Source organism: Anser cygnoides, chromosome 4 (assembly GCF_040182565.1).
Source record: "Anser cygnoides isolate HZ-2024a breed goose chromosome 4, Taihu_goose_T2T_genome, whole genome shotgun sequence".
In the NCBI taxonomy this organism is placed as follows: Eukaryota; Metazoa; Chordata; class Aves; order Anseriformes; family Anatidae; genus Anser; species Anser cygnoides.
This window is the reverse complement of record NC_089876.1, coordinates 80713653-80730591: the sequence shown is the minus strand read 5'-3', so window position 1 is coordinate 80730591 and position 16939 is coordinate 80713653. Positions and strand designations below refer to the sequence as shown.

Genomic DNA, 16939 nt, shown 5'->3' with positions numbered 1-16939 from the left:
CTGGCTGTCAAGTCTTTGACTTCCTTAACCATGGGTAATAAGTTGAAGCTAATTTTGAAAGAGCAAACCAAAAAAGCGGAGGCTTCATCACCCAGCATCACATTGATGGGCAGATGGTTTAATCAGGAGGGTTTGAAACAGTTCAACCCACTATACAGATCTTTTGTCACTCGAGCTAGAAGACTATCGCACGTACATAGCATCATGCTCTCTGTGGGCCAAAATAAGAAACCTGATCAGTAGATTTCTAATATGCACAGAAAACACAACAATAAAAGTACTGTTCTTGTAACCCACCTGTTTTCTCCCAATGCTAGAAGAAAACTCTTCTGTGAGGAGAAATCAAGTGTGCAGTAACAAGCCAGCCTGAGAATACCTGAACCTTCATTTTCTGCCATTGGCTGTGAGATGGCAGCATGTTTTCACACGAGCAAAGCAGGGCTCACACATCTGAGAAGCTCTCATGTAAGCCCATCCACGATGTTCCTCACTTTTCTCTTTTAAATGTATATGGGAATCGTACAAGATGAGCCCATGACGGTCTCAAGACGCTTCACTTGAGTTAATGCAAGAGATACCTTGTACCATTCAAAATAGTTTTTCAGTGTTTTCTACTGTTAGCAGAAACTGTTGGACAAGCAGTAGACTAGTAGGCTACATAAGCCATTAACAACTTCCAAAGCATGAAGACTGACACTGTAAGAAAACCAGTACACACAAATACGCAGGATCATGAACATGAGCCAGGGTATGATAATGTACGGGTACCACTATTAGAGCTATCAAAACATTTGTGAAGGAACAAAGTAGACAGACAAAAGCTGCATGAGACGCAGAGTTATTTTCACAGTAGTTATTATAGGTCCCAGCTACACATCTAGTTCCAAAAGGGTGTTATTTAAACAAGCAGCTAGGTAATTATCTGCTTTGTAGTTACAGTCACAAACGTTTCTCCAAGCTTTATAGTGGTATTACATCAGTAGCTTGAAAGCGTAACAGAAATCAATTGATTTCTTTATAGATTATAATGGGAGGCCCACATAAATTCACATGATCTACCTTGAGGAGGAGAAGCTGAAGGTAAGTCTTGGTGCCAACCATCACAGAAATCCTTTATGATCCGTCATTTCCATACCTATTATTTCCCTCCACGCTCCACCTGCTACTTCTTTCCTCATTTTAAGGTTGCCTACCAGCACAGTCGATATTAACGTTCCGAAGATGAATACATACACTGTTAAAAATGACCTTTTTTGGCCTTTGAAAGAAACAGTGAAGAGGTGTTATAGGCTGGGTACACATTCATTCTTTCCCTAGAAACTGAATTGGAATAATTAATCTTCTTTGCATAAAAAAAAAAACACTAGTAAGAGGGGAAATAACGAACAGAACTACTTCCCCCTTCTCCGCCCCCCAAACCAAGTTAGGACACCACAAGGAAAATAATGCACAAGAAAACTGTGTTGCTGATAAGGGGGTCATCAACTCTCCCCAGGCGGCCCGGACTGGCATGCATTCACCTGATGCCTGCAAAACGGGGCTTGGCACAAAGCCAGAGTGCCAGCCCAGTAATAAACATGCTCATTCCTTCACTAAGCTTCTCTCTTGTTAATCAGCTACTCATGTGATTACAAGACCTACATTTTATTGAGAAATCCTCCTAAAAGGAAAACACCCTCAAACCCCGCTCCAGTTTTTTATAAAGTATAAAACTTTTTTTATACTGTAAAGTATTATTAATTAAGGAACCGTTCAGGCACGGATTTGCAAGAACACACTATCATTTCAGGATTTGTTGTTTCTTTTTTTTCCCTTTTGTACTTAAGTATTTTAAAATGTACCTCCTGCAACATTATGTTATCATGAGAAAGCTGACATTTATGTAAAAAAGCATATTAGGTGCTGAGCCCAACCTGAGGAAACACTGTTCTTTTTCTGCAGGTGAAAGAGATCATTTCAGTTCATGGGTAGTGACCGAACTAGAGAATTCAATGCAGTTTTCTGTTCCCTGAAGGAAGCTCAGATGAGTATTTAAAGATAAAATTCCTTTGTTACTTGCAACATTAAAAACGCTATTTTTATAGCCAGGCCAGCCTTTATGCCTTGACATCGCTGAACACAAAAATTCTCAGCACTTCAACAGACACCATGAAGAACTTGATACAACTGGTCAGTAAGAAAGGCAGATACTAAACACGGACTATCAATGCTCTTTCTGGGTCCATTTCCCACAAATTATTAATGATAATGATACATAATAGCAAATGCTGAAAGAATAGATTTCCTGTGGTTTGTACCCTCTTGAAGGTTAATGTTTTATGTTCACTGAAAGAGAAGGAAAACAATTAAATAACAGTGATACTTCTGACCTAGCCTGCAGGGACGGGGGAAAGCTGTCTCACTAAGAATAAAAATGCATGGTTATTAGTCTGGTGGATTTTGCTTTCTTGTTTGTTTGTTTTAGTATTATTTTAAATGAAAATTAAATTTAGTTGTGTTTTTATACCTCATTTTGTTCTAATAAGAAAGTCAAGTACTCTTTTTTTTTTTCTGCATAGAGCAGAAGAAAAAAAGCATATTTTTTTCCTCCTCTTCCATGAGACACAAGTGCAAGCTTATGCCCACGAAGACTGCCTTATGACTGTGTATTCTTGTTCTTAATTAATAAACACAAACACCAAATGAATTCCAGAAATTTAATAAACTATTTCCAAGCTACAAACCTTTTGTTCACCACCCCAAAACATAAATCCTCATTGAGCAAAGCATTAAATGCTACCGCAGCTGAAAACACCGTCTGGTTCTGACTCCACACCACAGCTCTGGTTGCCTCAGTTGTCTTTGCTGCTATTTCTGCACACGAACGTCAGGACCTGAAGTGCAGACCCACTACCCGTTTCAACACTGTGACTTCAGAAACTTCTTCATCTTGGTTTGAACTGCAAGACGGCTGGACCACCATTACCTAACCTGAGAGACGAGTGAAGCACACGCAGAGGCAAGGGATGTAATGAAAACATGGGATGTTGATGGACATCTGGGGATGACAAATAAAACTCCTTGTTTCATAAAGGAGGAAGGGCACGCAAGGCCATCCTACACAGAGCAAGAAGAGAGCATGCATGAGCAAGTAAGCATGCGTGCTTTCCTTCCCTAACAGGAGCACAACTGTAACATGAGCCTAACAAAAGGAACCTGGCTCGGGCTGGATGCTGATACGCTTACAGCTGACTTCCTACTCTCGGATCTGTAACCAGCATAGGCACAAGTCTTAGTGCTGCTTCTTCTCCAACAAGCTTCTAACATTAGGACGCCTGTTTTTCTTCTCAGTAATGAATTAATAATTCACACAGTCCCTCATCTCTTCACAAAACAAGACCAAGAAATACAGCCAAGCTCTAAGACTACCTGAAATCTTCATGTAACTGCCAGGTCCTACACAGCTTCATTTGTAAATTTCAGAGTGAAGTCTCTAAGTAGTTTATCTGCATGTAACACCAGATTTGATTGCCATGATCAGTTAGGATTTGCTAACCATGAAGGAAGCCTGAAATTCCATGCCACAAGCTGCTTGCTGTAGGGCATTTCCTAAGGAGAAAATGGAAAAAAAGTTTTTAAACCATTTATGGATTTTTTTTTTATTTTATTTTTTTAAAAAAACACCAAGATTGCCACTGCAGGGCCGAGGACCAAATGAAACTCCACACATCTAAGAGAAGCCTTTCTGCTTTAGGAGATGAGGAATGGTTACTCCAAGGAAAAAAAAAATCATTAACACTAGTCATCAATTATAATAAAGATCAAAGTATGGGCTCTGTACAGGTATTATCCTTACAGGAGAGACCAGTGTTAGCACGTTCAGCTGGCCCACTGACATCCAGGCTCGATGAAGCTGCTTGCCCACGCTTGTGCAAAGACACTCCTGTGGCACTTTTTCCACTCCTCTGACCTTTGGGTTACAGTACAGTCTCAGGAAGGAAAGCCAACCCTGGCTTAGTCCAACCAAGTCAGAATTAGTGCCCTATGCAGAAGTCCTCAAGCCCTTCAAGGAGGGCAAAGGACATTGTTTGAGAAAGAAACTTAGTAACTGAAGCAACAGAAATCTATACAACACAAAAATCCTGGCAGGCAGAGCAAGTGCAAGCTGGCAGGAGCACAGGCACAAAAGATAATGACAAAAATAGGAGATGTTTCTCTACTGCCACTTCCTTTTTGGAACACTCATTTAATATTAAAATCATTCCAAATAAGGTAAAGTTTCAGGCTAAAAGAGTAAAAACTTATGTTTTCAGTAGTCTTGTACGGGCAGATGATTAATGCAGATAGCTTCTGGAAACTAGAATTTATCAGATTGGTGTTAGCAATTAGTGTTGATCCCCAGCCACACCAGCTTGATGGCAAGACAAAATAAAAACAATCTTGAATTATGCTACGAACCTCTGTACTGCCTCTGTAGCAACTACTGAAGCAACTACTGAAACAACATTCTGGTTGTGAGCCTATGCTCAAGGAATTGAAACATCTCAGAAACATCGGCATCTCAGTTAAAAAAAAAAAAAAAAACAACAATCTGAACTGGAGGAATGAATAGATCGTTCAGTATCAGGACATGACACTGAAAGCATATAAAACAATGACTAAACTGCTTAAATTAGTAATGCATACTATTAGTGCTCCCATTAAGAAGATAGCCAGTGGTGATAAACTCAAAGCTATGCAGTGTCAGGCAAAGTGTACTAAATATTATAATAATCATTATATTATAATGATCAGTAACAACTGCTAAAAAAATAAAACTAACACTGAATGGACTATTTGTTTCCTCAATATTTTTGGAGGGCAAGTTTTAATTAATGAGCTCTCTCCACATTCCATAGTAAAATATCTTGAGCATCTTTGAACGCTTGTTTCTTCTGTTTTGTTTTCCAAAGCAGTGAATAAACTGATTTGCATTAACTGGACAAACAGAATGCCAGTTACAGCCTGTTGGGAATAGAGCAGAACTGAAATTTTACTTTGCCAACCTGAACCGCATGGCAATGACTCAGGCGTGTCGATCAGGAGATGAAATGCTGCTAAGAAGCCCTTGAGAAGGGGTGGCAGAGTGGGAGAACAGAACAGCAGCAATGAAAAAAACCACGAAGGCAAAACAACCTGGAATTTGAAGAGAAAACTGTGCTTGGTTAGCGTCCAGACATCAACCAAGGCACAAATTAAAAATGTTTACTGCTAATGCAAAAGCCATGCTCCACAATGAGTGAAGTAGCAAAGCCTTCCCTGAAAAGTTATTCTACCAGAATCAACAAAGAGCCGTTATTAGGAATGGGGATGAATATTCTAGCCTACTTGACTTGGCAAGCAACAGAGGGAGATGGTGAAGGAAACCTGTGACCTGCGAACAAAGGGCAGGCTGTTACAGCCAAGCAATGAGGCCATATTCTAAACATGGTGGCCCCATACAGCCTGTTCAGTAATCACAAAAGTGAATACAACCACAGGACGGATACATTTCACTAAAAAGGCCGCCAGATGTTTTAAGCAGAGGAGGCTATTACACAAAGTGGGCGAATTTTTCTGTTTTCTGTCCCCCCAAGAGCAACCTAAAGCATCAACTATCCCTAGCCACATGAACAGGATTTTACATTCCCAAAGAACATTTTTTTTCTGCCTTTAGGAAATTTGCACATGAAGCAACACCAAGTAGAAGCCTGCTGCCTGTGAAACCTGCCTTGACAAAGCTGCCTGTGTCTAATAACCTGGATGAGAGATGCAATAAAGCCGTCCTACTGGCACAACACAATTCAACTCTCTCCTACAATACAGTCAGAAAAAGTTCATCGGAAAGAGCAGAGCATCAGGGAGGGGGAGACAAACCCTCAGCCCTCCCAAAATCAGCATTAAAATCCTGGTCGCAAACACTTGGTTATTTCTGAAGTGATAGGAACTAAACAAAGGTGAACAACCACAGCTTCTCTTAAGCTGCGTGGTCAGACCCATTTCTGAAGCCTCTTGCGGAGTGAGGAGCAAAGACCAAACAACAGGTGGCAAGTCTTTCCTCACAGAAAGCAGCTCGGACTCCTCACAAACTCGCCAGAGCTGCTGCTGCTCCCTGACTGACGGGTTGAACCTGTAGGAGGGCTGCCAGGCTCACAGAGCGGCGCTGGGATGGAAATCACAGAATCACAGAATCGTCTAGGTTGGAAGAGACCTCCAAGATCACCGAGTCCAACCTCTGACCTAACACTAACAAGTCCTCCACTAAACCATATCACTAAACTCTAAATCTAAACATCTTTTAAAGACCTCCAGGGATGGTGACTCAACCACCTCCCTGGGCAGCCCACTCCAATGCCTAACAACCCTTTCAGTAAAGAAGTTTTTCCTAATATCCAACCTAAACCTCCCCTGGCAGAAATTAACAACTTTTTTTTTCTTCTTTTTTTTCCCCAACAGTCTAGAATTACTGGCAAATTCTCAGAAATTACAAGGGAAGAACTGGTATGTACCTTGTATTGCCATCTACCTGCTTTATTGCATCTATCAGCTTTTCTCCACTGAATAAACATTAGGATAATATTAGCATTACCCATCTCTCTATCTTTGCAAATTACAATGGAAATGCCAATCCAGAAAAGTAAAACAAACCAAAATAACCTACCCCTAAACAAAACCAAACCAAAAGAAAAATGCAATTGCAGATGGCTTTTCACATAGAAAGGCATGTGAGATGCCATACCATCTTCTGTTCATGACGACCTCCCCAGGAGGTCTGGACTCTAATAAAGCACGAAGTGATCCAAAGTCTTATCAGTCCATGATATCGTGTTCCTTAAAAAAATGTAATCTGAAGATCACATTGTCCTTCCTTTAAAAGGATGATCACTGTATGATACAGAAATTTATATGATGACGATGAAGATTCTTAAACTATGTGCACACTGCAGGACACGGCTCTTCTGAGCTAGGGTACCACATCGGAGCCACAAGACTCCAGTCCCCCACATGTCCAAGTGCCACCTACGTGATTAAACAGCTACAAGTAATTAAATAATCTGCAAAGCAGATTAAAACTGCAGACCCGTAAAGCAATACTAATTGCTCAAGTAAATGCATTCTTCCGGTTCTCCGCAGTTCTTCATTCGAGTATTTAGCACTGCTGAAACTGGTTTCTGGTATTCATTTGCAGACTGCCTAAATGGCGGAAGGGGGCATAGATATTCTTGGGCAGTAAAGTCGGTCTCTCTCATACAGGTAGAAAGCAGCAACATATTCTCAAAAAATCCCTGCTTATCTAACTTCTTTATGCCAGTACTAATGGGCTGGTATACATACTATTTACCATAACTACTTTCAACACTATTTTTCTTATCCTCTCCTTTCCCCATGTTCTTCTCCTGGTTAGCAATAGTGCCAAAATTGGAGTTGCATTTCACAGTAAGTAAATGTTTTCTTGAGAAAAGTTTAAGAAATACACCACAAGATAAAACAAGACAGCTAAGAATCCCAAGAGTGAGATTCTCTTAAAGAAAAAAGCAAGCCTACGGCAAGCAGACGGACAAATGCCTCACAGCAGGACTACTGCACTTGAGAACAGCAGCTTGTATTAGCTGCATTTTGAAAACTCTTCATGTGACCAACTAAAAGACAGTATTTTCTTTCTGAGATAGAACACTAGGTCTAATTTAACTGTTTTTCACTTACTTCTGGACAGTCAACAGCCTAAACAGCTAAAAATTATGCACAGCTAGTTAAATATGCATCACTGTACTTGGACTGGATCTCAGCTTGTAGTTCATTTCAATTTCTCTTTACACGGGTACGAACAACTCCAGAAGAGACTGGCAACAAGAGATAAAGCTTACCAGCAGCACTTCGTGTAATTACATGTTAGCTGGGGATGGGGTGTGTGTGGGGGGGTGTCAGTGCCAAGAAACGCCAGTAGCTTGTATTTGTTCAGTCTTACCCTACCCGGACTTCTTCACGCTGCGCGCAAGCATCTCAGCTTTGGGATCCTCCCCTCCGAAGGCACAGGGTGCAGGGGACAGGCTGCTCTGCTGCGGCCCCCCGCGAGTCCCCCGTGCTGCCAGCCGCCCGAGCGCGCTCCCCCCGCCAGCGCCTGCCGCGACAGCGCCCGGCTCGGTGACACCGGCCGGCAAGCGCAGGGCCCCGCCGCCGCGCGAGCCGCGCTGCAGGGACGGGCTGCGGCCGCCGGCCTCCGTCGGACACTCTTTCAGTCACTGGATATCCATCTGTGCCACAGGAGGTACTTGGACTATTATGGATCAGGAGAAGAGGGCTATGGCACAAAGCAGAGAGCTGCAGTCCCTTGCTGGCACTTCTGTCACCTGTCACACAAGTAGTAGAGTCGATGGCTTTTTTTTCCTTTTTCTTTTGCCTTCTCCTTCAGGTGACCTCTTAGCAATGCCACAGAACGAACATGATTTCTAACAAACTCTCAATCTAAAACTGCAATATAGTGAGATGTTATACCATGTTTTGTTGTTATTTCACGTGGAAAAATTGCCACACATCAGAGTTTGGCCTCATAGCACTTGGAATAGTTATTGCTGCACCTACAGCAACATGCCTTAGCGATTTCTCCCAGGCAGATTTTTGTGTTATAATGAAACCACAAAAACTCTCAAGCCAGGTTCACTGTGCTTCCAGATCGTTTTAACTAACTGGACATAAAGACTTACCCAGGGACTGCCGAAAGCTCACCCTGCACAGACTATTGCTTATCAATAGTAGCTCCTCCCATACCTTCTACCGGGGACACAAGATGTGGCACAGATCATGCACAGCATCCTCACTCTTCCAATTGTCCCTCTGGTGCACAAGGTGTCTGCAGTCTATCTAACTTAATTTGCAGTTTTGCTAGGAAAACTTTTGCAAGGATACCAGAGAGAGAGAGAGACATATTCCAAAATGACAAACAGACCAGCAGCAGGGATTACAGAACCAGAGAGCATCATCTCCATGGGATTAACTTCAATAGAGATAATAATCCCCTCGCTGCACTTCACATCCATAAAAGATTATGGCAGCACCAATAGACAGGAACGCATCAAATGGTCTTTCAGGCATTAATCCATCAGTAGCAAAAATTATTGACACAATGAAATATTGCTGCTTACCTCAAAGGCAATCAGTAAACCCATCTTTCAGCAAAAACTGACAACTGTGCAACGTATGCTGCGTATGCAGAAGCATGGCACGCAAACGTCCCTTTCCATCACTGGCAGGTTAGGACAAAGCAGCATGCCAGACTTCTCCGTCTCCATCCCAAATAGCAACCTCCGCGTTTTCTATCTTATTCTATGAAAGCTCTGTAACAATACAATCATTCCTCCCTGGTGTTACGTTTTTGTTCTGTGACAAAGTGAACTACTGCCAATCAACAAACGTTAGGTCAACGTCCTATGGACAAAAAGGCATAAGATGCTGAGGGAAGCCCTGACAACTTCGACAGCAACCTAGCAAAAAGGATGCTTAAATCATTTTTTCCCCTCACACACACATCCTCAGCAAAACAAAGAAACACACGTACCATGACCACCCCACGCAGTGCTTCTCTCCTCTGGTTCCATCCTTCCTGACCCTCCCATAGCCGCTGGGCAGCAGTCCGGGTTCTGGACCTTGCATGCAGAAACGCAAAAGGAGAAGCAAGGCTGCAGCAGCGGCGTGCCCACAGCTTCAGGAGTCGAAACAAACTGCCAGAGCTGTATTGCACAGCACAAATGGAGGGAGGCAGCCCTGGCAAACAGGCAGGAGAAGCTGCCCGCTGCATGGTACCTGCCTCCTGCTCTGACACAAGAAGAAAATTCCTTGACTTCCATGTGTGCATCTCTGTGATTTCCAGAATCCTCAAATTAAAATGCATCATTTTTAAGTTAACGACCACCTCTATTCAATAGGAGGTTTCAGTGCTTGCTGTAACTATTAAAGGACAGCAAAGTACCATAAATGAAAAAGGACATGGGAAAATGAGGCCATCTAACTCACTCAGCTAAATATACCTAGGTTTCAGACAGTGCCTGACTTACCGTGCTACAACAAACAAACATCAAGTGACTCACGTCAGCCAAACACATGCAAAGACTTCTACACAAATCAACAAAAACCTTAATTTTGATTGAGTAGAGCAACTTTAAACCGTCAGCATTCAAACTATGCCTATATTAACTCTGTTTCTATGACAGGCAAAATAAATTGGTTCATACAGAACATGTTGAAGAGTGTGACAATTACAAATCTAAAGCCAATTTTCATGGAAACACTTAAGCACTGCCATCACTAACCTCTACAGCATTTCCGGGATCAGGGCAAACAGCTTCAGGAGAACAGCGCCCATTCCTTTCTGAGGTTTCTCTTCAACACCAAAGCTCTTTGTTCACTAGAGAAAGTAAGATGAAAACAGGTTAGAATACAAATATACCAAAGAAATCAGAGCTCTCAGAGCTCTGCCATTTTGAAATCAAAGATTCGTTGCTCCTCGAACAACTGCAGTTTCACAAAGCTGAGAAATGTTTAAGTAACTCCTGGAAAATGAACTATAGCAAACGAGAAACTGACACAAGCATTATCATCCCAGTTTCATCTGAGACATTCAAAGCACACAAACCGCTGAAAGAGTTCCTGTCAATTACAAGGCCAGTAAGTAACGCAACAGCCACTGATCAGCAAGAGCACCCTTCTGAGCAACTAGGCGATTCCTCATCATTATAGGAAGGGAACAGGAACTAAACTGAGCATATGTGACACTACTGAACTCGACTGACTTTCCCTTGTCTTTCCTAGTTTTTCTGCCTCATTTTGCAGAGTTATAAAATGCTTATTAGGTCATCTTGGGTTTTACAAGTGGATGCACACAAACCAGCAACGGGCAGAGTCTCAACTCCTTCCTGTGTGGTTTCAGCAAGCAATCACATTGAGATGCTCCAGCTAGCCCAAGTCAGTTGATAGAGGCAGCAAATATAGCTTTATTTGCTGTTGCACCTGGCAAATAGCTAGGTACCTTGGTGATATACTGTGCCTTGGTTAACTAGCTATGTGATAGCAGACTTATTTCACCTGTGATTCCTAATCTGCCATGTTTGGCATCAGTAGCACAGGTGTTTCTACATTATGATACAATATACAATACAGACATATCCTAAATCAACGAGGAAAACTTGAAAATAATAATAATAGTTTTAAAAAAATCTATGTTGTGAATTTTATTTTGTATAATAAAAATAACAGGGAAGATTATAGGGGAAAAAACAGAAGTCAGAAGAAGCAAGCACACTATCACTGTACCTTAGAAAGACTTTGCAAGAGAGGTGGCATTAATGTGACTCCTTGCTTGGAGAAATCTTGTAATGCTTAATAACTACATGTTTTGTTACAACACTTGTATGCATCCACAAACTAAATTAACTTGCCAGCAGGCCCAAGAGTTCAGCATCAACAGCCAAACCAGTCAGTTCTCTTCTAACTTAATCCTCCATGCCCATAAAACCCCTGCTACTCCTAGGATGGGAAGGGAGCACCACTTGGGACTCTTGGGAGTTTTTGAACTGTGTTTGTTTCCAGGTAAGACTTGAAGCCCTTGCTTGCTGAGTAAAGCCTAGCTTTCAAAAGGGCACTTGTACTTTAATCTAGGAAAATGGAAGAACAGGTTAGAAAAAGATAGTGGCATCCACCCACCAAACAGGAACCAAGCTTATGAGTTTAATTCCCAGTGGGATGCATTTCAGGCACTGCATGCGCTCACCCAACAAGCACGCTCAACAGCATCCTCACAGCTTCAGATCGTCTGCGCCTCCTGTTCACAGCCACAGGGCAGCCACTTACAGTTACCATTTCAGGAGGTCAGCTCCAGCAAAACAGCTGCTGTTTGACATAACCTTTTTCTGTTATGGACTATGAACTACATGAAATACTATCCACATTTCTCCAACACAGTTCAGCTCAAAGCAAGTACCCTGTGGCTTTCCAAACAACCAGCCTCTGCAATGCTCAAGCCTCCCAGAAAGCAGGGTGTGAAGATGAGAAGTGGATGCCATCCTTTCAACCCAGCTGTCACGTCTGCGGCTTCTACATGCTCTGCTGATAAACTAAGGCCAGCAGATACTGCAGAACCTGGCCTCATGTGCATTACTGCATCCATGCCCCCGGTCCACGCAGTTCTCTCGGATGCTTCTTCGCCAGTGCCAAAGGCCAGGCTCACACCAGGCCCAGGGAGACTTGGACATCCACAGAACCACCCAACAGTATCCTGGCCTTGTTAAAAGAGGGAAGGCCTCCCTCTTTTCCTTCTACCTGTCATGCCACCGCTCACCTATATGTCACCATCTTGCAACTGTCTGTAGGAGAAACATCAACTCAACAGCCTGCACCAAACAGTGCGTGCGCATCAAGTGCGAACCTAGAAATGGGACTGCAGAACTCTGGCATGCAAGAAATAAGGCGAGCAATTTTATTTTTACCTGCATAGAAGCATGTAAGTATTTAAACTAGCAGTATAAACAATTGGCCCTTTTGTCACAGGAACAGTTACTGGGACTGGGTCAGCAATAAATCTCAGCACAGATACTTCGCTGCAGTTTCTATTACACCTTCAACTGCATTTCACTCGCAAGAACTTTAGTATATCACAAATAACCTCTTAGGTTCAAAACCACGGATTTTGAAATACAGACAAAGCAAATCTCCTCTATTGGCTCCAAGTCAGACCAGACTACAATTAGGCCAGCTTTAATTAACACTTCTATATTGGCAAATCTCAAATGACCATTTATACTACTTGTACTCAAAAACCACAAGCTTACTTGAGCAGAAATCAAAGGGCAGTATCAGCAATTCCTCCAGCTTATGTTTATTTTTTAAAAAAAAAACAAACACTGTTAGGAAGTGAACGCACGGAGACAGCTTCTACCCCACTTCCATATGCATTACTTACTTGGTGTAACAGAAATAAGAAGAAATCTTGTGAGAGCACTTAGGGAACCAGTCTTCCAACTGGGTCTGTGAGAACCAAGCTGCCCAGTTTATGAATATTTCCCTCGTACACGTGGAATATTTTCTCTCTTTAAATCTTGACTCCCCTACACTCACCCTGCTTCCATAGTATAAGTTCATCAGGGCCAGAATGGCTTGAGAAACAGTTCTTCACAAAATGAAACTGCTCTGACCGGCAGTCCCAAAACTCATTAGAATGGGGCAGGAGAGGCTGTGTAAACGTTGTTTACAAGAGCTAAATGCCTTCCTCAGTGCCAAAAGTAAACCACTCCTCCTTTAATTACATCAATTCATTTTGAGCACTGGCCAAGCTCAAATTCTCTCTGTTGTCATCAACAGAATTACCAAAAACGTGTTCAAAGCCAACGGTACACCCCATGTATTTTACAACAACAGCAAAAGAAGAGGAGCAAGGCGGCTCAGAAACTTTTCAACCTTGAGTATGCCAGAATGGTGACATCAGCAGATGAAAGGTAACTAAGCCAAGTAACTGAAGAGCTCGTTTTTCAGCCTCCTAGTCACAAACAGTGATGCTCTGCAAGTGCCTAGCAGAGTTCAAGCCACATCAGGCTCCTCGCTTCCCCACCGAAATGATGCGGCAGGCTCAGAAGCTTCCCACAACATGGAGAGCGGAGTCCGAACGGGTCCTCCGACTGTACTACGCTTGGACAGGAACCATGCTGCAAACTCTGAGAAATTAGAACCATTTCTTTCCAGTCTCAACAGCATGGCCGAACTTGGTTACTTCCCACTTGATGAAACCACCTCTGCAAAGGATGAACACCTCTGGGAAATCTAATGGCACATCAAGTGCAGAAAAGAAAACCTATCCTCTTTGTTTTTGAAGGATGTGTGTTCTCCAAACAAGCGAGACCCAAGCTGACCTGTCTTACCAGACAGTTAGGACGCTCAGCCAAGAGGCCTGTGCTCACCCTCCTGACCCCACATGTGGCGCACGCCTCCTCTGACCGCCCGGTGGGCACACCAGGGGCAGCACAGTTGCTCTCCCCACCGACCATCCCACGCACGCTCCTGGCAGCTGGGGCGCAGGACAGGAAGGTGAGCTCAGGCTGCTGCAGGCTGTGTCCTGCTGGGCAGGCGGTGAGCAGACAGGCGGCACCTCGCTTTCCAGCCGGCAGCCTGCTCAGCTGCAGACCCCAGGTGTCCCAGAGGCTGCTGAAACCCAAAAGGGCAGAGGAGCATAGCAAAGAACCAAGGCAGCCATTTGGCACTAGGTGCCTTCTCATAACTATTTCAGAATTGTATAAATAGCTATTACATCATGAAAAACTAAGTGACGAGCAACAGGTATTGCCGAGTGCCACCACGTCTCCACCTGCTGTGCAAAACAAATACCTTAATGATGCCTCATCCACCAGAACACATCTGCACTTACGTACACATACGCAGTGTGCGAGTCAGCAGACACCAACACAACCGAGAAGCCCCATAACTACGTCCTGACTCTCAGCCACTTCATTTTCATGACCCACCGCTGAACCCTGGCAGCAAGCCTGTCCATTGTTTTCGAGACATGAAGTTCCATTCAGAAAAAAAGCTTGAGCCACTAAAAACACCTCCACTCCCACACCAGCCTTACACAGAGCTCCCTGCTACACTGAATTGCTTCCTTTAAGTTCAAAGGGTTAACACATTTTCAACTGTCTTGCCAAAACATAATATTAGGGTAGCCAGCTTGAGCATAACTGATAAAACCACAACCGACACTTCACAGTTATTATCACCAAATTTAACAGGTATTCTATTTTTCAGAAGAGTCCTGATCTACAGGCATTCCTTGAAGAGTTTATATATATAGTCTGAATTATTATGAAGGATTATTACACATTTTGTAGGATTACAATTATTATGCAGGATTATTCCCCCCACCTGCAGCAGAGGAATAAATTTATTTATTTAAACCAGGCAATACGTCGGGTCAGCATGCATTACGCAATTTTTGTTACAAACATCTTTCCTTTTGTTAAAGCAAGGTGTATAGAAAATTGAACTCGAACTGCTGCACTTTCAAACATTGTTCTCCAGAATTGATGGCAATAAGCATAAACCCATTCTTCACGATACGGCGTCAATTTCTGATTTGGATAATTTCTCTAAGCAGCCACTACTTCCTTCTCCTTGTTCATTTAAGTACTTGGCTTGCTAAGACACAAAACATTTGTGCTCTGGCACCCCACTAAATATTCTACCCCGAGTTTTAGTTGTGTTTCTATTTTTATTTAGACTAAATATCTCAGTGCTTTCTAGACACTATTTCTGAAGTTTCACATATAAAATACAATTTGCTTGCTTCCCTCACCAGACATCCCGCAAAAAGATCTGAATAAAAAATCTCAGCAATCTCAAATCATTTGGTTCCTGGAAAGAAGTAAACGGAGCAAATAACACCACAAAATCCACTCATGTTTCCCTCTCACTTCTAAAACAAATAAATAAATACAAACACCACACAGGTTTCCAGCTTAGCTGCATTCCCCTCACATAAGATATTTTGTGAATCTTTCTCTGTGGAAAAGGTAGGTTTAGTTTATCAAGTGGTTACATACCATACAATATAAAACTAAGAAAGCATCAAATTTCTTCTGTTACACACTACAGGCACTCAAGAGAAACTGATTCAGATCTCAACAGCCTTTTTCTGCCTATTTCCATGTTCTGCCAAGTTACGCAAATGACGTACATGTTACGTGAGAGAAATGTTTTATTACACATAAACAAAGTGTTTCAGCAAGAGCTTAACAAGGCATTGATATTGACGCCTAAATCAGCTGCTGATAGAAATTAAATATAGCACTTGAGTGCTGGTACTCCTTGTCCCACAGAGATAAAGATCTGCTTCTGACTGGAAGAAACCAACGGGAAGACGGGGATCACATGTGATGTAAATCCAACTTCTGCCCATCATAGCGGAGATGCGCATTCAGCACTCGCTCCTTCACGTGGTGGACCACTGGCACACTTTCAGATGCACCACCAGGGACATCAATGTAAAGTGCATCTTCAGCCAGATGGGGCGAGAGGTCAGCACCGTGCGCTGCCGGCCAGAGCCAGTATCCTAATTCTCACCTTCTTTAATGATGAGAAATAAATTACGTAACAATATTTTTGTGCTGTACACAGAATTTGAGAGAAGGGATATGAATGTGAGCATCACCTTCCCTAAGTACCTCCAGCTACGTTTATTTTAAGAGCAGGATTAAGTTGAAAGTTTCAGATATTTCCCTCTGGGAAAGAATAGACCTTAAAAGCCCATAGGAAGGTCAGCCGTGTTAGATAAATAACAGAGCAGTTCAGTCCCTGGCTCCCCCCAAAGCCCTCTTTCTTAACGTTTTTTTTTATTCACTACTGCTGCTAAACCAACCTCTGTCAGAAAAGAAAGTACCTAGGTATTACTACAGTGTTTGGCTTTTTGTTTTTAAACACAAGTGTTTGCACTCTAGCCATACTTCCAAATGAATATACACTTCCAAACTAAGACTCCATTAAGCTTCCCCTGCTCAAAAAAGATCACAGAATCACAGAATCACCTAGGTTGGAAGAGACCTCCAAGATCACCTAGTCCAACCTCTGACCTAACACTAACAAGTCCTCCACTAAACCATATCACTAAACTCTAAATGTCTTTTAAAGACCTCCAGGGATGGTGACTCAACCACTTCCCTGGGCAGCCCACTCCAATGCCTAACAACCCTTTCAATAAAGAAGTTCTTCCTAACATCCAACCTAAACCTCCCCTGCCACAACTTTAGCCCATTCCCCCTCGTCCTGTCACCAGGCACGTGGGAGAACAGACCAACCCCCACCTCTCTACAGCCTCCTTTAAGGTACCTGTAGAGAGCGATGAGGTCTCCCCTGAGCCTCCTCTTCTCCAGGCTGAACAAGCCCAGCTCCCTCAGCCGCTCCTCGTAAGACT

The 16939-nt window shown here is 42.8% G+C and overlaps 1 protein-coding gene across 9 annotated transcripts in view; it reads right to left on the bottom strand.

Moving 5' to 3' along the window:
* Positions 1-16939, bottom strand: part of WDFY3 (WD repeat and FYVE domain containing 3) — a 171424-nt gene that overhangs the window by 123346 nt on the left and 31139 nt on the right. For all 9 annotated transcript variants that reach the window (XM_066996496.1, XM_066996493.1, XM_066996495.1 and 6 more), the window contains exon 2: positions 10302-10396. The gene's annotated coding sequence lies outside the window, so the exon portion shown is untranslated. The remainder of the gene's footprint in view (positions 1-10301; positions 10397-16939) is intronic.